This window comes from Sminthopsis crassicaudata, chromosome 6 (assembly GCF_048593235.1).
Source record: "Sminthopsis crassicaudata isolate SCR6 chromosome 6, ASM4859323v1, whole genome shotgun sequence".
Classification (NCBI taxonomy): Eukaryota; Metazoa; Chordata; class Mammalia; order Dasyuromorphia; family Dasyuridae; genus Sminthopsis; species Sminthopsis crassicaudata.
The window spans coordinates 155,506,613-155,531,026 of NC_133622.1; the positions used below are offsets into that span (position 1 = coordinate 155,506,613).

The window sequence follows — 24,414 nt, forward strand, 5'->3', positions numbered from 1 at the left end:
CAAATTAAATAAAATTAAGTTAAAACAAATAGCTCCCTCAAAAAATAAATTAGTTCCAATACACTAGCCATAGTGAAAATATAAAAATGATTTTCTGCCAGATATATACAACTTGTCCCATCTAAATAGAGTTGATCAACAAGTGTTTATGAAGAACTGATAACATTCTAAGTTCTTTTCCTTCAATTAAAAGAGAAAGAAAAAGAGCAAAAACTACTTATGAGAAAATTATACAAAAGTAGTATTATGACAGATTATGAACTACAGCTAAGAAACTATACCATACTCAAGAGTCTATATTACTGGGTCTCTGTTGACTTTGCCAAAAATTTAAAATTAAAAAAAAAAAACTCTAAATTTAAAACTATTGCATTAAAAACCCATGTGAAGCACAGACCTATGGACAATATTTTTTACTGCTAACACATCTTTCAATTTCTAAGAATAAATGTCTAGAAGAAAAAAACCCTGACATTTCAATAAAGAAATTCCATTCAAATAAATCCATTCAAATAAAGAAAGCTTAAAATTGAGTCTATTAATAAGAACTTGTCTCAGAATTTAATTGCTTTTTTAAAAGCATGTTCAAATAGTAATATCCCATTAGGCAAACATTTTCTCAGAATCACAGAATTTTAGAGTTGGAATACATTCCAAAAGAAATTTCCACTATAGCACACCTGACAAGTAGCCATACAAGTAAAGATTATAACAAAGGGAACCTCTCACTCCCTTTCCCTCCTAGTAGTTCTGTTAGTATAAACATTTCTCTTATCAAGTTCAATCTCTAGCTCCTGGTTCTTTCCCCAAAAAACTCTCAGAATTTCTACTGTACTTCAGGTGAGTCTTTTAAATCTATCCAATCCTCATCAGTAAAATGAGGGGATTACATCAGGTAACCTTTCTGGTCTAAATTATATTACAGAGACAATCTTTCCTTGCCTCCTTAAGCTTCTTACACTAACACCTTCCCATTTCCTTTCCATAGAGGGTCTTTCTTATCTCCTCTTTTTAAAGAGGCAGATTGTGAAGTATTATTTTCTCTCTCCTTTCTCTATTTCAAAACTCTTAATGACACCCCCAGTATCTTCTCCTTTGCTCCTCGAAAGAAGAGGTAGTCCCTCTCTCCTCCCACTCCCCCCTAAGGCTCACTACCCTCTCTGACTGGACCCTTTGCGTACGTCTGACCCATATCCTTAAAAGTCTTCCTTTATGATTCAGACCAGTCCAATAGTCTTATGATAAAGACAGCAATCTACAACCACAGAAAAGACTGTGGGAACTGTGTGGTTCACAACACAACATTCTCACTTTTTATTGTTCTTTGCTTGCATTTTATTTTCTCTCATTTTTTTTCTGATTTGACTTGATTTTTCTTGTGCAGCAAGATAATTGTATAAATATGTGTGCATATATTGAATTTAACATATATTTCTATAATGTTTAACAAAATATACTGGACTACTTGCTATCTAGGGGAGGGAGTGAAGGGGATAAAAATTGGAACACAAGGTTTTGCAAGGGTTAATGAAGAATTATTCATGCATGTTTTGAAAAATAAAAAGCTTTAATAAAGAAAAAAAGTAAAAAAACTCTTCCTTTAATACAATCATGCCCTCAAGCCTATTAAAACCAAATTCCAACTCATCTTCTTGCCTGTCTTCTTCAACCTAACAGAGAAGGATCAGACATCACCACCAACTGTCATCTCCTGCAAAAGACAGGAGGCAGCATGTACAGTCCGTCTGAGTCGCCACCACCCTAATCTTGACTGTCATCTCTCTTTGGTCTATGATGGGGACAGTCCAGGAACCTGTACCAAGAGCCTTAGGCACAGCAGTTCTTTCAGCCCAGTGTCCTTGGCCATCTTGAGAAGCCATCCCCAAGATGATGCAACATCTTCCTTTCTGCACATACGACAGCCATTGCTACTAAAGACCCAGAAAATAAAATTCTTGCCACCCAAGGCCTTGGCCCTATCAAACAACCCAACATCAGATACTTATGATTTTATCAAAATAAAATAATTTTTTAAAAGAGGCATATGCTTCTGCTTAAAAGCTGTACCCAAACATCTAATTTGCAGCTGAAACATTTTCTATGTGTTATCTCCCTTAGCAGGGTAAGAGCTCTGAAAGAACAGAGATTGTCTTAACTTTTCAATTCTTACCCCAGGATTTAGCTCAGGGCTTTATATAAAGCAAGTACTTAATAAATGCTTTATTTATTCATTCACATATATATCAGCATAATTATTGTTGATAACTGAACCAGTTGATAAGACAAACACACAATAGTATAAGTATGAGGGGGGAAAAAGAGGGGTGTAGTACAGAGACTTGGACATGACATAGGCAGAGAACTGGTTATCAAAGGGCAGTGAAAGAGCTTGGGGAGTCAGGATGAGAACACAGAAGAATAATGTGTCACCAAAAACCCAGAGAAGAAATATTCAGGAGAAGCTGAGCAATAGTGCAGTGAAATGCTACACATTTCTATGACCAAGAAAGGGGAAGATTTAAAAATGAGTAAGTCATTGATAATTTGGAGAAAACAAAGTCTGATGAAAGTGAGGAGGAGAAAAAGGAGAAACCAAAAAAAGGGAATTTTTTTCAAGTGCAGTGAGTTTTCTCAAGAAAGGTGGTCAATGTAAGGGTCAAAGTTAGAGGGAATCACCACTGAAATGGGAGGTTTTTTAAAAGACAGGGAAGACAGGAGCCTGTTTGTAAGCACAAAGGAACTGCTCATCTAAAAGGTGTCTGAAGGATAACAATATAGGAAATCTGAAAATAATCAAAAGGAATTCAATTAAAGAGTCTATGCAGAATTGTTACCCTTGGACCGAATGAAGGAGGAGACAGTGAGTTAAGTGAAGTATTGGAAAAGCAAGGGAGCCCTCAATCGATAGTCTCAACTTTTGGGGTAAAATATGGGAAATTGAATATTTGTGACAGCTAGCTGGGAAGGTGGGGTAGGATGCTGGGAAAAGCTAGAGAAAAGAGGAAGATAAAGATAAAGAGGAGGCACTGAAGAGAGGAGAGTTATCAAACTGATTAAGAAGAAATAAAACACCTGCTTTACCAAAAAAGGGCCCAGCCTCGTGGATTAGACAACATAAATCTCTAGTAGATTCAAGGAGCACGATTTTGACATTTCCTCCAGCCCCATTCTGGGACAAGTAAATGGGAAAAGAGTCAGATCATTATGGTGGGATTTAATAAGATGTGGTTGGTGAAGGACACCATGTGTGACAAGGAACTGTAGAGGATAGTGTTGAGCAGAGTAGATTTACCAAAGGACCCGAGGGAACAGAGGGATGGAAGGAATGAAGCTCAGGGTGAAGACAAAGAATAGGGTGAGCTGCAGAAACAACAATAAGAGGATGCACAAAAGTGAATTTCAAGATTTGAACATTAAAAAAAAAAAAAGAAAGAAAGAAAAAAGTAAAATGTAGTGAAGGTGTGGGTCATGGAATTGAATAAATTAATTAGTATTTGAAGAATCTTCAACATGTTCAACAAAGTTCCCTATTATGTAACTTAGACGTGGAGAAGAGAAAAGACTGTGAGCCATTTACTGAAATTACTTAAGAAGGAAGAGACATGTCCACAGATGGTCACTAGGATCTGAATTGGGTTAGAAATGTGTATGTTATGTGAACCTCAAAGAAGGAGATAGTGTTTTAGTGAAAATGAGAGAGACAGAGAGACAGTAGTATGAAAATGCCTAGAAATGACATTAGGAAGCAAAGAATATTCCAGTTTCATTACCAGGATCAAAAAGGAAAGGTGGGATATTGAAAGACAAAGCGTAGTGGAAAGAGTACTGAGGAAAGCGATGATGTGAGAAGGGCACCACATCTCAATGAAGACCAGAAGATCAAAGAAGAAAGGAAGACATTTAAGATCATAACTCTGCTCATTTTTTAGTACACATTCCAGAGGGCAAAGACAAAACCCTCCGTCTCTTAGTTTCAGGCATTTTCTCTGGCTGTCATTTATATCTACTTGCTTCACTGAAATCTTTCAAGTTCCAACTAAAATCCTATCTTCTACAGGAAGCCTTTCCCAAGCCCTCTTAATTCTAATGCCTTCCCTCTATTAATAATTCTCTATTTCCCCTGAACAAGGGAATGAATATAGGTTGTTTGTATATATTTATGTGTTTGTTATCTTCCCCATTAGATTGTGAGCTCTTGGAGGGGAAAAACTATTTTTTACTTCTTTTTGTAACCTACTTAGCACAATGCCTGGAACAAAGTAGACACAATAAATGTCTACTGACTGACTGACAATGAGTATAGATCTAAAATAGGACTTCTTCACATCTTTTTCAGTAGTCTTTTCAATCTGAAGATACCTAAACTTTATGGTACTTTCTTTTAATTCTAGTTTTTTGGCCTAAAACACCATTTCATTAAGTACCTAGATTATGTGAGCTCACTTCTCTCCAAGATCTGTTCCTCCTAAGACTTTTATTCATCAACTACCTCACCTCCCACCAACCCTCTTCCCTCATCTCAGTTTGTCAGGTCCCCTTTCTATATTGTGTTCTCCCATCAGAACACAAACTTTATAAGGATAAAGACTGGGTTTTGTTTTATTTTGGGATTTTTTTGCTTATTTGTATCTCAAAACTTAGCACTGTGCCTGGCACAAAGTAAGTGCTTAATAAATGTTTCTACTATGTTTTCAAAATGATGTAAACTGTGTGCTCTTTAACCTTTGAGGGCCCCTGAAATTGTGTCTCCCTTTGGGGGGGAATTCCCAGGGTCTCAAACTCTCCCAGACCCTGGGAGGTGGCGGCCACAACCTTCCCAAGATAAGTAATCTCATTCAATTGGAAATCTCAGCCTAAGGCATAGTCAACATACTCCACTGAGTGGCTCAAACTCCCAGTTGAGTAATTTCATTCTCTCAGAGGGGATCTCTTACCCTAAATTCTTCCACCTCATCATATCTAACAAGGGCCATTTCCAGCCTTCCTGGACTCTATCTTGTGATTAGACCTAGATGGCTCTGAAGCTCTGGCTCACTTAAATCCAAATCACTTACTACTCATAAGATCTCTTCCTAATGTCAGGGTCTTCTTTCAAAATGAAGGACAAACAACATCATCAATATAAAAATAAAATGTCACTCTGATATTTTTAATAACTTATTTAAATGATCAACTGTGTAACTGGCATCATTAGGATTTTACATTATCTTTTAAAAGATATAAATCCTTTAAAGTCAATAGCAAAAGGCTTAAAAAAAAAGCCGCTAATATTAATTATCATTGTTTAACACAGAATGTGATTATATTGCTCATCAAGAAAATCAAAAATAACTAAAACACAAAAATTAAGTAAAATATTCTTCTAAATGGCTAATAAATACCTAAAATCTTTTTTTTCCCCATTTTCTTATTTGAATTACAGGGGGGAAAGAAGAAAAAAAAAAAAAAGCCATACATTCCCAAAAATGAAACAATCTCAGCATTTTAATTTTTATTTCAAAAGTCTGAAATACCATATACTATAACTGTGGTAGAGTAATAAACAAGGATATTCAATCACTACATTTGCCCTTTTCACCCTACTAATTCATTGTTTCAATCTTCATTTTCTATCTGCTGCCCCACATAATTTCCAGAGAACAAAATGCTCTCTCCCAGGATTAGCTATTCACTTCTAAACTCATCTTTATGTGGCTAACTCAAACCTTTATTGAAATCACTTCCCTTAGCTTTCTCTCCCCTCTGATGGAATTATGTAAACCGAGATCTTTGGGGGGGAAATGATGTAACCTTTGGGGGGAGGGGTGGATACTCCCAAATCCTAGGAAAGCATATCTTCTCAGACAAGCCCTTCCCAAGTTAAGTGGCTTCATTCAATTGGAGATCTTGGTCAAATCACCCTCCACTGATCTTTTGGGGTGGCCCAGATCACCTTTAGGAAATTCCCAGACTGGGAAAAAGCCTTCAAGATGATTTTATTCAATTGGAGATCTGTCTGATGATCCTTTATTGATTAGCTCAGATACCTCCCAGCCTCAGGCCAAGCTGTATCCCATATAATCATGACTTGTCACTCCATCTCTTGCCAAACTTCTAATGAGGAATTTTGCCCGCTAAGAGAGCTCCTTCTTAGAGAACAATAAACTTTCCTTTTCCGTCATTCAGACTTTTTTGGGTTGGAGAATTCTTTCGCATTGCCAGCTTGAAGCAATTACAGAAGAAGAGACTTCGCCCTTCACCCCAAATGAATTTGGGGGGTGACCGTTTGAGGGGGGAAAATGATGAGAAACTCTCTCTCTAACTTGAGGGGGGGGCACCATCAGGTAGAAACTCCCTGAGACTCTCCTTGAACACTTCCCTTTCCAAAAGATCTGCCCCAGGAAATCAAGACAAGTAGTTTCATTGTTAGACCAGTACACCCCCACTGATAACTAACACTCACCATTTATTACACCCTCTATTGATTTGAAGATTAGTCTAGGACTACTCATTCAATTCAAAGATTCTCTATTCTGATTTCAACTCAAACTGCCTCAGCCTCTAGCCAAAGTTTAAATTATAAAAAGAGGTAAATGGGCTCATTTCTTGCAGAGAGGCCAAAGCAGGAATCACACCAGGCCAAGGGACTTCCCTTGGCATAACTGCCTGTGAGGACTCTCTGCCATTAACCTCTCTGTCTCTCTCGCACATTTCTCTAACAGGACTTTACCCCCCTTTACCTCTCTTTCGGGATTTCTCTGCTAGGACTTCTCTGCTAGACCTTTACTTCTCTGTGGGGACCTTGCCACTAAGGAAGTCAGCCTCCCAGCAAAAAGCTGACTTCCCAGTACCAATAAACTTCTTTTGCCAAACTAACTTTCCCGGGTTGTAAATTCTTTTACAAAAGGCCTGTGTTGACCAGAAGGGGCTCCCACAACTCTCTGTCCTGCACCGAACCTCATCATTATTTCACATTGGGCCTGTGTCGACCAGAGGGGATTCCCCACTTCAATTCTCACACCTCTCCACTACCACTAGATCTGCATCAGAAGGGCTACAGGATGGCATAGCAAACTCCTCCCAATGCCTTCTGTAGAGAGCCCAGAACCTGGATTCAACTCACTGCATCTGCTGCTCTGCCTAGTTTCAATTACACTGAAGATACTCCCATACTAGGTATCCTGAGAGCCTTGGCCCACCCTTTCTTGCTTTCTTTTGTGTGTTGTCTCCCCATCTGCCCCATCAAGAGCAAAGACTTGTATCCCCAACCATCAGTGCACTGCCTAGTACAAAGTAAGCCCTTAATAAGTGTTTGTTGGACTGGGTTAGATTGCTTAAATGGGATTGACAAGTATATAACTCCAGGGTCATTACTCTAGCCACTGTACTACACTAACTCTGAAGACCTAAATATTAAGAATATGATTACTTCTTTCAGATATAGATTCATCTGACAAAGATAGATGAAAATGAAATTAAGGATCTGAAGAGAAGGTTAGAAAATTTTCATAATAAAAATTACTGGAGATTAGTGAATGGGAATACTAAAGAGAATGCTGATTTTTCAGCATAACATAGAACTTTTACTAAATCTGACCGTGTTCCAGGGTACGAATGCTTGAATGCAAGTGTAACAAATTAATAAATATTGTTACAAAAAAAGTAAATAGAATGTTAGCAAAAATATTTTTTTTTAATTGTTTACTTTGTTTAGGTGGGATTGACCAGGGTTAAACCAGAAATACAAGAAATAGTAAACATTAGGAACAGAAATACAAGAAATAGTAAACATTAGGAACAGAAATACAAGAAATAGTAAACATTAGGAAAACTACACATGCAAAAAATCATTTTGCTCTTTTTTTAAATAATAAATTCAACTTTTGTTTTAATATGCTGAGGCAAAAGGCTGTAGAGCAATCCAGTTTTCCCACACAAACCCCAACAAATGACTGCAAAAAGCAATGATAAAGTAAACCAAAGGAAAAGAAAATTAAATTCCTCCATCCAATCCAGAATGGAAAAAAACAAAATCAAATAAAAGTATGAAGAGATGCTTGCAGAGGCTGGCATAAGTAATGATTCAAGGTAGGCAGAGAAAGTTCTGGAAAACGATCCTGGGAATGGAATCAGACTAAGAAAGCCAGCATAAGCCATGAAATCTGCCAGCACTGAGAGAGGGACCATGCCAAGGAAGAGCTCTGGTAAATCGACATGAAGCCAGCCAAGACTCTCAACAAGGAGACTCCCAAGAGCATGGAATGTCAACACAAGCATTGATAAGAAGGATCTGGATCCAAATCTCAGCCTTCTTGTCAGGACAAGCAAGTTCTACAGGCTACCGCTGTATGTCAGCTGTGAATGACAGGGGGAAAGGCGCGCTGTCCACTTTAAAGAACAGCTAGGTGTCCATAGCAGAAGACTCTACAAGAAGTTAGAGAGAAAAGCAATCACCAAACATCCAAACAGAGACATAACAAAGGCCAGAGCCAAGTCCCAACAGAGAACTGTGCAAAGAGAAGACATCAGAGAGTCCAAGCCAATAGCCAAAGTGAGCCACCATGAGCATTGGTTACAAGAGAGGCAGTGACAAACTCGGTACAAATCCAGAAAACCTCAGCCCTTAAGGGTCCAGAGAAAGTTAAGAAAAGCACAAGAACAGGATACATTTTTATTATGTTGTTCTGCTTTAAGACAAGAAAGAAAAAGGAGACAAAAAATATTCTAAGGAAAGAATGAGGAAGAAGGGGAACTGATTTCCAAAAATTAAGGTGCCTCAAGAATATTATAAAAGGAGCAGCTACGTGGTGCAGTGGATATGTAATGCCAGAGAAACTGAGGCAGGATAGAGATTAGAGAGTTTTTAATATTTTATCTGGATTTCTGAGAAGGAGAGATTGTGCTGGGGCATGCTGTCCCCAGGGCTGATGTCCAAAGCATCCAGCTTTGAATGGGAGACTCCAAGGTTTTTTTTATAGGATTCCAGTGAGAAGAGAAACAAAGGCAGAAGGCAAAAAGCGGGAATTTTCATGGATGGACCATAAATTCAGTTCTGACAGGTTGGGGGCAAGAACTATAAATTCTTTTTTCTTTTCTTTTTTTTTTTTTTAATGTAAGAACTATAAATTCTTATTAACTGGGAGGTAAGGAGGTGTCCAGCTAGAGACAGAAAGTCTGAAGAAATAGAGGTACAGATGTCAATTAGGTATCTGAGACAGGACATTTGGAGTTTTATTTTCTGGAATGTGAGAGTGGCTCTAACAGCCCTAATTATCTCAGTCCTAACGGATAGAGGGAAATTGAGATATTATAATTCAGGGAAACTAATGCAGGGAAACTGAAGGAGAACATTCCAAGGAGACTGTGGCATAACAGATAGAGCACCAGTCCTCAAGTCAGGAAGACCTGAGTTCAAACGTAATCTCAGACACAATACTTCCTAGCTATGTGACCCTCGGCCAAGTCACTTAATGCCAATAGAAGAAGGAAGAAGAGGAAGAAGAAGAAATATTGTAAGAGTATATATGTGAATGGGAAGCTGCAAACATCCTCGCTCTTATGTGAAGATACTATGGTACAAATACATTAAACTAATAATAAAAAGAAGGGTAAAGAGTGAGGAGGTAGGGTTAAAAGAGAAAGTGATATCAAAAAGTATAGGAATAGGTCTTTTCAATATTAACATTTTATTGGTGTTACATACTAGTAGATGTGGTGCATCATTGTGATGAGGTCTAGATTTTGGGGTTCCCAGTGAGGGAACCAAATGATGATTAGGGTTCCTGGTGATCAGGGAGTTAAATGATGAGGTTAGTGGCAGTTTCAGGGAACCAAATGAAGAGGTTTGGCTCCCCAAGATTCCCTTATTAGCACAGGGTAGAGAGTAGTGGGAACCCCCTTCTGGTGGCGCAGAGGTCCTTCATAAAGGAATTTATAAACCCAAAAAGCTAAACTGGTAAAAGAAGTTTATTATTGACATTGGGAAGTCAGCCTTTGCTATGCATGAATAGAAAGACTGAATTCTTTGGTGACAAGGTCCCAACAGAGAAGTAAAGTTTCTGGTGGAGGAGAGCTGGAAGAGAAATAGTTTCTAGCAGAGAAATCCAGACAGTTATGTATAAAGTATTGTTAGGGAAATAGGTGAGAAAGATAAAGAGAGGTTAATGCTGAAAGAGAATATCATTTCAGCAGGCAGAGGTTGCTGCAATGCCAGGGAGAGAGAAGTTCCTTGGCATCATAGGTCCTCTGCAAGGACTGAGCCCCAAGTTGGCTCATTTCATAATAGAAGCCTAGGCTAACAGCTCTTGACAGGGGCTGGGTGTAGTTTGAGCTGGAATCAGAGAAAATCTTGTAATTGAATGAGTCTTTGGACTAATCTTCAATTCAATAGGGTTGGAATTCTCTAACTCCAGACTCAACTAGCCCCACCTAAATAATAGAATGACTTTATCTTAATTCCCTAGAGTGGTTCTCTCAGGGGAGCTTCTCTGAGGGAGTTCCCAAGCTTTCTCCCCAAAGTCCGAATGAGAGTGAGGTTTGGGGTTCCCCTGGTCATTTGCTTCTAAAGTACTAAAAATGATTAATTACAACACAGAGGGCAACAGAGAGCAAAGAGAGGATGCATACATATAAACAAGGAACTCTGAAGAACAGGATGTCAAGAAGGAATTATATAATGAAGGAAGTTCTCCAAAAAAAAAAAAAAAAAAAGGGGCTACAGACTTCCAGGTCACATACCAGTAAAACAGCAGACTATGTATTTTCTCCAATTCCCCAATCTCTCAAATCTCTGCAACACACAAATCATGAGCCAAAGATAAAGTGGTTTCCATGGTCTAGGATACTCAGAACCCAAAAAGTTTAAAAAACAAAAAAGAACCCCAAACCCAGGAAATGATGCACACTGACTTTGAGCTCACCCATCCCTAACCTCCCACATTACCTGCAGCAAGTTATACTAGCAGATCAGGACATAATACAGATTTCCATCAAAAACTACCCTTGTTGCCCCTTTCTTTTTTTCCAGTCCCCTGGAAACCTCAGCTCCAGGCTATGAATGTCTGCTCAAGCCTCTACAGATAGCTTGGTAATAGACTTTCAGGAACAATAAATAAATGCACCACATTGACAACAAAAGACCCAGAAGAGACTTTCTTCTAAATGCATACAAGGAGGTAAAGGCAGAAATCTGATAGAAGTAGAGTTGAAGAGGCAGACAGCAGGGGGTGAGGGGGGGGAGTGAGGGGCTTGTGGACAGAAGCTTGCCTAACTACCATCCCCCCTGCAGATGAATGCATTTGTGGGATTACATCACGGCAAGAGAGGAAACATGGAAGGGGAAAGGAAAGCAAAGGAATATAGAGAAGTAAGTGATGCATCAGGGTCAAAGCAAAAATTAGCAATGAGGGGACTGTAATGTCCCTCTCTGAAAGACCAGAGCCTACAGGGGAGCAGAAAATTGAAAAGGGGAAGGAAAGAAAGAGACCTGACTCTGGAGGAAAGAGGAGATTCCACCGATGAATGGGGAAAGGGAGTTGAGGAATTCACAAATAAAAGAGAAAGGGAAGCTGCAGGCTAAGCCCCATAAGACACAGTGGCCAAAAACCTCTACAAGGCAAAGCCTAGAATGGATACCTTAAAAGCTTTGACAGTATAAAGAATACAGAGAAAAGAGAGACCAGATGATTACAGAGCTCATGAAATCAGAGAATGAGGGTCTTGTAAACAGAAAGAGAAAATGGATCATGAAGAGACTAAAATTCTTTCTATAAAAGAGCACACAAAAATAAAATAAAGAACTGTGTGGGACAGTGTCTACCACAAAAACAGAGACTTTCAGAGTAAGAAAAAGCAAAAAGGGTTGATTATGACTGGGAGAAAGAGCATCTCCCATCTGACAAAGTGTTTGTCTGTAAAAGGAGAGTGCAAAGCATAAACTGCAAAACACAAGATTCAATACCCAGAATACAGAAGCCCTCACCCCCTCCTGGCTTTTTCTCCCATTGTTTCAGGAGTCTGGGCTTCCAACATGCTGATCCTGGAAATCTAGCCCAGGAAAAAAAAAAAAAGAAGAATACAAGTCAATAATAATAAACTCAATTTAAATATCACTAGAGAACTGCTATACAACCAGCTATCCTCCTTTAAGAAAATACAAAGCCATCATCACCTTTAAAAGAAGTTCTTAACTGCTAATTAAGAGGAGGTGAGAAACAGGAGAGGATAAACACCTGCAACTTTTAACTATAGCACTATTTGTTATTATAAAGTCTCAAGTCACAATTAAGGCTATAGTCCCAAGAGAATGTCTCCAGTACATCAATTCCACACAAAACTAAAGAACAAGACTAACTAAAGAAGGAAAGGAAAGATAGTTGAAATACCTACTTGACTGAGAGGAAAAAAGAAGGAAAAGAAATATATAACCAGAAAAAAACACAGAAGAACTGATAAAACGCTCAAGGGAGTTAAATGAGAGGAGGGAATGGAAAGGAAAAACAAGGCATAGGGTCACCTTAAGGGAAAAAAAAAAAAAGATTAAAGTAACTGAAGGAACATTACACTCTATTCATAGCAGAAGGAGAAAATATCATAACTTCAAAAGATAATTTTAGAAATAGATGGGAAAAAATGTAAACCTAACAAATGTTATCAAGCAATCCAATAAAAAAGAAAAAAAAAATGATGTGCAGGATAAAATAAACCATACAATCTCTTGTTTACAAGGAATACTTTAAAAAAGCAAGTCATGGAAGAAAAAAAAAAATTGAGATAGAAAAAATGTTTACTATCATTAAGTGAAATTAAAAAAGAAGAAAGTCAGGACAGCTAGGTGGCGCAGTGAATAGAGCATAAGCCCTGAAGTCAGGAGGACCCGAGCTCATATCTGACCTTCAACACTTAACACATCCTAGCTGTGTGACCCTGAGCAAGTCACTAGATCCCAACTGTCTCAGCAAAAAAAAAAAAAAAAAAAGCAGAAATTCTTATTATTCTACCAGACAAAGCAAAAAAGGAAAGATTCAAGAAATGAAAAGGAATAAACAAGGATATTATATTATGCTGAAAGGAACCACAGACAACAAACCAAAATCAATTATAAACTTATCAGTTGTGAATATCTTAGCATTTAAATCCCTAAAAGATACATTGTCTGAACCTCCAGACACACAGTTTTACACAAGACCAAGACCGAAAGGAGACTTCAATATTCCTCTATTGCGGAGAAGTCTAAAAGAAAGAAACAAAAGGGAAAATATAGAACTGAGCAAGTTTCTGAAAAAACTAGACTTAAAATATATGGAAATCTTCTAAATGGATTAGCAAAAGAATATCTAAATTTCTCTGCTATCACATGGAACTTTTACAAAAACTGATCTTATAGTAGGGAACAGAGATATTGCAAACAAATGTAAAAAGGGATAAAGACAATACATCCAACTATTGTTCAATAAAAATATAAATTGGCTTAGAGATAACAAACAAAAGATATACATTCACCTGAAAACTTACATAATAATTTTAAATAATGAATGAGTCAAAAAACAAATCAAAGAAACAATAATTATGTAAAAGAAAATGGTAATGATAAAACATCACAACAAAATTTCTGGCAAGCAATTAAAACAATTCTCAAGAGGAAAAACATATCCTTATAAAAGAGAAGATTGATTAATTGAACTTGCATTTTTAAAAATTAGAAAATTAGCAAACACACAAACCTAAAATAATCACAAAATAGGAACTGGTTTTAAAAAGAAGAGAGTAGAAAAACCTATCAATAAAATAGTCAATGAGCAAGGTAAAAAAAAAATCACTGCAGAAGAAATAATCACTTCAAAGAAAAAAAAAAAAACCACTTAAAGAAGGAACCCCGAAACTGGAAAACTCCTTAAAGGAGAAAAATCTCTTTCAACTCTGCCTCAAAGAGGGATCCAGCCAGAAGGAAACAAGACAGTTTCATTCTGTTATCTAGGTGGGGTTGGTTTGAATTCCAACCCTACTGAATTAAAGAAACTCATTGAATTCTATTCAAATCCCAGCTCAAACTGAAACCCAGCTAGTAGATAAGCCAATTTGGGACTCCAGGAACTACTCCCCCCTTCAGCTTGTAGCCAAAGCTCCTATTATAAAAGAGCCAAACTAAAATCCTCTTTGCAGAGGTTCTAAGCATGCCATGCTATGCCAAGTAGGCCTCTCTGCCCACTGGAATAATATTCTTTCCCAGTGTTATCCTCTATATCCTCACCTATTTCCCTAATGAGACTTTATGCCTCTCTGTCAAGATTTCCTATAATAAACCTCTTTTATCAATGTAGGTTTTCAGATTTGTAAATTCCTTTACAGAGACTCTCTGTGCTGCCAGAAAGGGGTTCCCCAAAACTCTCTACCCTTGTGCCGAATCCCAAGGGGGTGCAGGGGAGCCAAACCTCTCCATTTAGTTCCCTGAACCCCGAACCTGCCACTAGACCTTATCATTTAACTCCCTGACCATCAGAAACCTTAATCTCATTTTGGTTCCCTAAATCTAGATATTATCAACATGCTAACTTAACTGAGAATACAAAAGAAATAGAAAAATATTTTCAAAGATAAAAAATACCTAGAAGACCAAACAAAGATCTTAAATAATATGATCTTGGAAAAGAAAAGAGAACTAGCTGTAAAAGAATTGTTAGAGAAAAACAAAAACTCCTGGATCTGATGGATTCACAAAAAATTTTTATCAGTCTCTAGTGTTGGATAAACCCAAGGACCCCAGCTTTTGGGATAAGAACTCAATGTCTGCCAATAATTGCTGGGAAAATTGGAAATTAATATGGCAGAAACTAGGTATTGACCCCCCACTTAACACTGTACACAAAAATTAGGTCAAAATGGGTTCAAGACCTAGGCATAAAGAATGAGATTATAAATAAATTAGAGAAACATAGGATAGTTTACGTCTCAGACCTGTGGAAGAGGAATGAATTTATGTCCAAAGAAGAATTATTATTGATCACAAAGTAGAAAATTTTGATTATATCAAATTGAAAAGTTTTTGTACAAACAAAACTAATAAAGATAAGATTACAAGGGAAATAATAAACTGGGAAAACATTTTTACAGTCAAAAGTTCTGATAAAGGCCTCATTTCCAAAATATATAGAGAATTTGATGTGGGTTAAGATTCCTTTCTGATTCCCAACCCCCATGAATTCCAAAGGGAGATATCCGGGCTCTCCCAGCTCCCATTCTAATGATCTGCTCAGGTTTCCCAACTCCCACCCCAAGCACAAACAGCCTCCTCCTTATCTAAAAAACCCATAGAATTCTATTCAAATTCTAACCTTGGCTGAAGCTCAATCCAGAGCCCCTTCAGATTACCAAAAGTCTCCTATTATAAAAGGGGCAAAACTGGAGTCCACTCTTTGCAGAAGTCCCAAACATGCCGTCCTTATGCCAGTCATGTCAAGGGTTTCTGCCCACCGGAAATGTAGCTCCGATGCCCTTTTATCTCTATCCTCAACTTTACTCACTAAACTTTACTTCCAAAACCTACAAAAAACCTCTTTTATCAATCTAGGTTTTCAGGTCTGTAAATTCCTTTACAGGACTCTTGCGCCACTCACTACTAGACCTCATTTAACTCTGTTTCCTTGAGCCAAATCCGAAAAGGGGTTTCAGGGGAGCTCTATTTAACTCCCTGTATCCCAAACCTGCCACTAGATCTCAATTAAACCTAGTTTCATTTAGATACTCCTTATTTAATTCTCATCAAATTGACTCTAATTTATAAGAAATCAAGCCATTCTCCAAATTGATAAATGGTCAAAGGATATGAACAGACAATTCTCAGATGAAGAAATTGAAACCATTTCTAGCCATATGAAAAGATGCTCCAAGTCATTATTAATCAGAGAAATGCAAATTAAGATAACTCTGAGATACCACTACACTCCTGTCAGATTGGCTAGAATGACAGGGAAAGATAATGCGCAATAATGGAGGGGATGTGGGAAAACAACAACACTTATACATTGTTGGTGGAATTGTGAATACATCCAGCCATTTTGGAGAACGATTTGGAACTATACTCAAAGTGCATACCCTTTGACCCAGCAGTGTTACTACTGGGCTTATATCCCAAATTAATCTTAAAGAAGGGAAAGGGACCTATATGTGCAAGAATGTTTGTGGCAGCCCTCTTTGTAGTGGCCAGAAACTGGAAACTAAGTGGATGCCCATCAATTGGAGAATGGGTGAATAAATTGTAGTATATGAATATTATGGGATATTATTGTTCTGCAAGAAATGACCAACAGGATGATTTCAAAAAGGCCTGCAGAGACTTACATGAACTGATGCTGAGTGAAATGAGCAAGACCAGGAGATCATTATATACTTCAACAACAATACTATATGATGATCAATTCTGATGGACGTGGCCCTCTTCAACAATGAGATGACCCAAATCAGTAGCAATAGTGCAGTAATGAACTGAACCAGCTACACCAGGCAAAGGAACTCTGGGAGATGAATATCAACCACTACATAGAATTCCCAATCCCTCTATTTTTGTCCACCTGTATTTTTGATTTCCTTCACAGGCTAATTGTATACTATTTCAAAGTCCAATTATTTTTGTATATAAAATAACTGTTTGGACATGTATACATATATTATATTTAATTTATACTTTAACATATTTAACATGTATTGGTCAACCTGCCATCTGGGGGAGACGGTGGGGGGAAGGAGGGAAAATTGGAACAAAAGGCTTGGCAATTGTCAATGTTGTAAAATTACCCATACATATATCTGGTAAATAAAAACTATTAAAAAAATTTTATCAGTCTTATAAAGAATAGTTAGCACCCATACTTAAATTTTTATTTTCAAAAAGCATTCTCCCCCAATCTGTTTATGAGACAAATATAGTCTTAATCAGCAAAGATTAAAAACATGGAAAAGAAAATTACAGGCCAATATCAGGAATGAACATTGACTAAAAACCTGAAAACAACAGTTATAGCATTTTGTCCAAAAAGTCACTCCATTATGATCAATTGGGTTTTATAAAGGATTCAAGACTTGTTCAACATTAGGAAAACAACATAATATCAAAAATCAAAATATCCAAAACTACATAATCATCCCAATTGATTGGGGAAAAAGAAAAGCCTTTGATAAAGTATATCACTCTTTTATGCTTAAAAAGTAAGCATTATATGTAATGGGGATATATTAGAACATTTTCCAATAAATATGGGAGCAAAGTCAAAGATATACTCTACTTACTACTTTTTGATATAGTTCTGGAGTTGGTACAGCATTAAAACAGAAGAAAGGAATTAAAGAAATAAAAAAACTGTTTGCTGATGGTAGGATGATTTATTTGGAAAACCCCAGGGAATCAGCAAAGATTTTAACTGAGACAACAACTGCAACAAAGTTTCAGACTATAAAATAGATCCACATTTCTACCTAACAAACCACAAGAAGCAATAATAAAAAGGGAAATCCCATTCAAAATAACTTTGAAATACATAACCTATATGGAACATCCTCAAGCACACAAAAGACTTGTATAGATTCCATTACAAAGCACTCCTTAAAAAAAAAAAAAAAGTAAAGAACAGCTTAAATAACTGAAGGAATTGTCATTGCTTATGAGTAGGCCATGTCAATATAAAAAATTAATTTATACTGTTAATAATATAATCAATCAAATTAACAAGGTGATATTTTACAGAACTTGATAAAATAATAACTAAATTCATTTGGAAAAAAAATCTAGACTATCAAGGGAAATTATGAAAATAAGTAAGGACAAAGGGGAAATAGCACTTTTGAACCTCAAATTGTATCATAAAGCGGCAGTCATCAAAAATATCTGATATTGGATTTTTTTTTAAAACTCAGTGGACAGACTAGAGTAGGGAAATTCCCTATTTGATAAAAAACTGCTGGGAAAATTTTACCTAAAATGCTTTATGGAAAAAAACATGCTTAGAGCTTAGAGCTATACTTTATATACCACTTCACAGTATATTCTGACGGAATACACTGCCTAACAGTTTCTTCTAACACTAAATTTTATGATATTAGTTTATACAATCCTTTCAGGCAACTGAATGTCTTTTAATCTGACAAATAATTGATTTAACAAATTAAACAACATATCCTAAGACAGGAGACAGACACTGAGTTAAAAATGATAGCCTGACTCACTAGCTTGTATTACAATAATCATGTTACTAAAAATCTCAGACAACTTTCAATATCAAAAGTATTACTTTAGCTATATTTTTAAAAATTTAAGCCACGTAAAATGAAATAGTTTATTTGTACAACCTTCTTATTGATTATGTTCTCATCCATTAAATAGACCAATGATGCAAGGAGATATTCACAAATATCTCAAGAACTGACAGTTGTCTAAAATAGCTGTCTCCCTAATAGCTCAAATTTTTCAAAAGGTACTACATAAATTTATTTTAAACAAAAGAAAAAACAAAAATAGTTTGCTACTCTGAAGTATGATGCCTTCTTGGACTGGGAAAAAAATATATAAAATAATGCTTTTTTTCCTTCTTTGTCTATAAAGCCAATCCATTTATCAAGGCATCATATAGACTGCTCATTAACAGTTTTAATACTTATAAAACTGTACTCTTTCCCCTTATTCAACCACTGTTTTTCTCCTATCCACTACTCCTCTTTCTTCCTTTATGCTCTCTTTAAGAAAAGGCTTTAAAGAATTTTAGGTCCAGAGATGAGGCTGGAGAAAGGAAAACCAGGAGAGACAATTACCATAAGCTTTAGAGGATGATTTATCTCTACTTTTCTACTTGAATATTCAAGTGTCAAAATCTTTCAAAATAAATTGTTACCTGATAATTTGAAATATAGATTTTCAGTAATAAAATTACATAAGAATTATCTAAAGAACTGCCATGGCATTTATGGGTAAAAATTTGAGAAGTATTTATTTAATAAGTGAATGGATCAATGATAACAGGAACTTCTAATGTCAAAGATCACAATCCATTCATGTCCTTTCCCCTCTTGTGATTCTTGCCCTTTTTTTCCCATAAAACTCCCACAGGCACTCCACTCTACTACTCAAAGTATTTTACTCCAGTTCTCATAACATTAAAGAAAGAAAAATAGGAAGAAAAGAGGGGTAGGGATAACTAGAAAATAAATTGCTTCAATAAAAACAACCCATCTTCTTGAGTTAAATTTGGCTTCAGACACTTAATAACTTGTGATCCTGGGCAGTCACATTACCCTTTCTGCCTCAGTTTCCTCATCTGTCAAATGAGCTGTACCTCTGCCAAGAAAACTCCAAAATGGGGTCACAAAGAATAGTTCATAACTGAATCAACTTAATAAAAACATTAGAGGGGAAAGCATAAGCAAGTAGGATGAGGGAGAGGCTTCCTGCAAAAGATCTCATATTCAAGATTCATAAGATACAGATTCAAATATATAAGAAGATTCAAATATAAAAGCCATTCCCCAATTGGGGGGAAAAAAATCTGAAAGAAGAAAAGGCTATTTCAAAGGAAGAAAACTTAGTTATCAAACCTGGAAAAAAAATTACTCTAATCACCAATAAATGAGACTTAACCTCGAACCTATTGGATTGGCAAAGATGACCAAAAAAGGAAAAAGACAAATATTAGAGGGGCAGGATTTTTTTTAAAAAAGGCACACTGCTTTAGTGCTGAATAAAATTGAATCACTCCAATCATTCTAAAAAGTAATTTGGAACTCTGCCCCAAGTCAGTTAACTGTGCTTACCTTGTGACCCAGCAATATCACTATTTGACCTGGAATTATCACTAAGCAGAAGAAAGAGAAAAATGATCCACACATCTTGGCAATTTAAAAGAAAAAAAAAAAAATGAAAACTAAAGGGATGTCCATCTGTTGGGAAAGCGCTAAATAAATTGTGGTATATCAATGTGCTAGAATATTATTAAACCATAAAAAATGACAGAATGGAAATTTCAGAAAAAATATGACTTACCACAGAGTGCAGTGGACAGAATCAGGAAATTAACATATATAATGACGATAATATTAAGGAAAAAAAAAAAAACAGCTCAGACATGTTCTGACAATACAAGGATTAAACCTGAACTGAGGACAAATGCTGAAGCACACAACCCATCTCTTGACAGAATGATGAATTCAAGAAGCAGAAAAAGGTCATTGTTTTTGGACACAAGGTCAATAGTAGAATTTTTTTTCCCTAAATATTTCCTAAATGAATATTTTAAGAACTATATTTTTCTGCATTTCCCCCCCACTAAGTAGAGCAGGGATAGTGTAGCTTCTCCACAAAAAAATAAGATCATTGAGACATCTTTTTTTTTTTTTAAATACAGAGAAGAAAATAGAAGGTTAGGGGGAAAAACAAAATAAGAGCAGCTTTGAAAACTAAACATTGAATTCATTATATATAATACTGATGTGGGTTAAGATTCCTGTTTAATTCCAACCCCCATGAATTCCAATGGGAGATATCCAGGCTCTCTCAGTCCCCTTCGGATCTGAACTAACTTGGGCTGTCCCAGCCCCCATTCTAATGATCTGTTCAGGTTTCCCAACTCCCACCCCAAGCACAAACAGCTTTCTCCTTATCTAAAAAACCCATTGAATTCTATTCAAATTCTAACCCTGGTTGAAGCTCGGCCAGAGGCCAACCTGGGACTCCATCCAAGAGCCCCTTCAGATTACCAAAAGCCCCCCTGTTATAAAAGGGGAAAACTGGAGTCCACCCTTTGCAGAAGTCCCAAACATGGCATCCTTACGCAGGCCATATCAAGGATTTCTGCCCACTGATGCCAGCCCTGGCCCTAGTGTCTTTCTACCTTTCAACTTTACTTCCAAACCCCACAATAAACCTCTTTTATCAATCTAGGTTTTCGGGTCTGTAAATTCCTTTATAGGGGACTCTTGCACCACTACTAGACCTCATTTAACTCCATATCCTTGTGCCGAATCCAAAGGGGTTGCAGGGGAGCTCTATTTGATTCCCTGTACCCCGAACCTGCCACTAGACCTCAACCCTAATTTCATTTAGATACTCCTCTAATTCTCATCAATATTATAGATGATTATATAATAAACTATATAATAATGTACATATTATTATATATATTATAGATTATAATATATATTATGAATGATCTTTATATATATAAAAGGAAAAGCAAGCTGTATATAATAGCTGTTTGATGTATAGTTCTCTTTGCTGTTCTACATATATAGAAATACCAATTTTATTTGGTGTTTAGTAAAATTTGGAATAAAAACCATTTAAAAATATATTTGTCTTGCAAATCAAGCTGCGTTTTTTTCTTTAAGTTGCAAAATCAAGTCAACTAATATTTATTAAGAGCCTACCTACTACCAAGCACTGTGCTAAGCACTACAGCTACAAAAAATAACCAGAGCTCCTACTCTAAATGAGCAGTCTAATGGAGGAAAATACATGCAAACAGATATGGATAAGAAAAAAACAAAGGATAAATTTGAAGTAATTGCTCAGAAGGCATCAAGATTAAGGAATGGGACAGGTTTCTCGTAGAAGGTAAAAATTTAGCTGGAGCTTGAAGGAAATCAAGGAAGCTTGAAGGCAGAGATGAAGAGAGTTGTGGAGCAAGGAGCAGCCAGGGAAAATGCTGGGAGTAGAAAAATGAATCTTACAAGGAGTATTAAGGAAGTTAATATTACTGTACCTAAGAATACATCAAGATGAGTTAAGATACAAGAAAACTGGAAAGGGAAGATGGGGTTATAAAGAACTTTAAAAGAGAAATAGGAATATTTTATTTGTTACTAAGATTAGCAGTGAGTCCCCGGAGTTTATTGAAGGGGTGGAGGGGAGATATGGTCAGACCTGTACTTTTATTTTAAGATCAAGCTGAGTGGAGAATGAACTAGAAAGTCCAGTGGCAGAAACTAAGCAGAAATATATTGCAATACTGGTGACTAAGGCTTGCCAACACAGTGGTAGCAGTGTCGGACATAACAAAAAAGATGAAGCAATAGGATCTGATAATACATTAGAGGGTAACCTGCAAATTTGGATGACCAGGAAAGGATGGTAGACCATTTTGATAATAATAAGTGAAGTTAGTAAGAGGGAAAGTTTTGTGGGGAAAATAAGTTCAATTTTGGACATGTTGAGTTTAGCCTATCTACAAGACATCTAGTTTGAGATGTCCAATTAGCATTTAGAAACTGGAGAATGGAGGTCAGGAAAAGGGTTAGGTGCTAGACAAGTGTATCTTGAAATTATAAACAGTACAGAAGAGAACCCAGGACAATGCCTTGGGGTATATTTGTGTTCTGTATGAGCCTGAAAAGGAATGGTTCTAGATGTAGGAAAAGAACCAGGAAGGCACTATTATGAAAGTCAAGAGAGAAGAAAAAATGAAAGTGGGAATGGGGGGGGGGGGGGAAACAATTATGAATATATCACTTAACAGTTTCTTAAGAAAGCATTATTACTTATAATCTACTTGGCTTTGTGCCATTAGAACTAATGAATATTTACAATGGATCAAGGAGCTACATCTTTCTATTCTTTTCAAAGTATGCATCCAGATTCTACCTTTATTACAAGAATACACTTATAACCAAATTCATTGCACAGAAACCTACACACAACCAAGGAAGTTACTAATGCAAAACAACTAGTTGCCTCTTGTTTTCTTCTCCCTAGAAGATAACATAAAACCTCAAAATACATTATTCATAATATCCCACTGTGGATGCTAAAAGCATTAGCTCCCCTAGATAAAGGTGCTTTTGTGAAAAGGGTTATTAGAGGGAAAATATTCCAGGGGGAGAGGGAAGATAAAGGCACTGATGGACTCTCATGTTCAAAGAGTATAATTTGAGATTTAGGACTTCTAGGACCTGTCAGTCAAGGCAGATAGTTAAAGAACATTTATTAAATACTTACCAAGTGCTAGATGCTATGCTAAGTGTTAACTTTTTTTTTTTTTAAAGTAAAAAATTAGTCCCTGCCCTAAGGAGCATATATTCTAATGGACACTACAAAATAAAAATAAACAGATTCCTAGATGATGAGTGGATAGAAGGTTAAATATGAAAGGGGAAGTCATTAATATCTGCGACGATAGAGAAAAGCAGTTTGGAGAAAGATTTAAGCTGAGCCTTGAGGGAAGCTAGGAAAGCCAAGAAACAAAAGTATTCCAGGGGGAGAGAGAAGATACAAAGACAGTGATGTACTCTCTCTCATCTTGAAAGAATGGCAAATAGGCCAGTGTTGCTAGATTATAGAATATGAGGAGGGAAGAAAATTTTAAGAAGACTTGAAAGATAAAGACTCAAATTAGAAAAAAATTTAAATGTCAAGCAAAGGACTTTATGTTTGATTACAGGGGTAGTAGTGAGCCACTTCAGTCCATCAAAAGACAAATGACATGGACCTATACTTAAAAAAAAAAAATACTATGGCAGCTCAACAGAAAAAATCAGAATGGGCAGAGACATGATTTAAGGAGACCAGTTAGAGCTACTGCAATAGTAGAGAAGGAAGCTAATGAAGGACTGGACTACAACAATTTCTATTTGAGTAGAGGGAAGAAAACATTTAGGAGAAGTAGTAAAGAGAAAATTGACAAGATTTGGCAGTGTACTGGATAAATGAGGCAAAAGTTTAGAGTGGAAGATTATAGCGAAGTTTCAAACATGGACATTAGAAGTACTCTAGACAATGATAGTTCATAAGAAGGAAAAGATTTGGTTGGACACATAATGAATTCTATTTGGACATATTGATTTTGAGATGCCTACAGTTATACAATGTCCAAAAAGCAGTTGGAAATGTCAGACAAATTCAAGAGAGAAGGACTAAATAAATAGATCAAAGATCTGCAAAAAGATAATAACTGAACCATGAGAGCTGAGTCAAGCTGAGATAATGTAATGCAAAAAAAAAAAAAAAAAAAAAAAAAAAGAACAAGTACAAAACAGTTTTAAAGGACACTCATAGTTAGAGATCATGACAGGAATAAAGAATCAGAGCAAAAGAGATAAAGATAAAGGAGTAACAAAACAGAAAGAAAAAAGCAGGAAGCATCAATGTCCCAAAAAGGCAGAAAAGGAAAGAATAGGAGAGGATGAACTATAGTATCAAATACTATAGAAGTAAAGAAGGATGAAGTCTGAGAAAAACCAAATAATTAGAAAAGACAAATTTTTGCCAAGCTGCATTGAGAGTCCAATAGAAATAGGAATGAAGGTAGATGATGAGAGTAGTCCCCTTACTTTCCCGTTTGTTTGTTTTTTTTCATTCTTTCCCTTGTAATTCTTGACCGTTAGCTTCTGCAGAAAATTTCTATTATTTTAGCTAATAATTAACACATACATGATGATTGGTTAATTGGCAACTAAATTTGGTTA

The 24,414-nt window shown here is 36.4% G+C and overlaps 1 protein-coding gene across 5 annotated transcripts in view; it reads right to left on the reverse strand.

The window, feature by feature from the left end:
• The window catches only part of WDFY3 (WD repeat and FYVE domain containing 3), a 306,260-nt gene that overhangs the window by 250,777 nt on the left and 31,069 nt on the right, over positions 1 to 24,414 (reverse strand). The gene's annotated exons all lie outside the window — the stretch shown is intronic.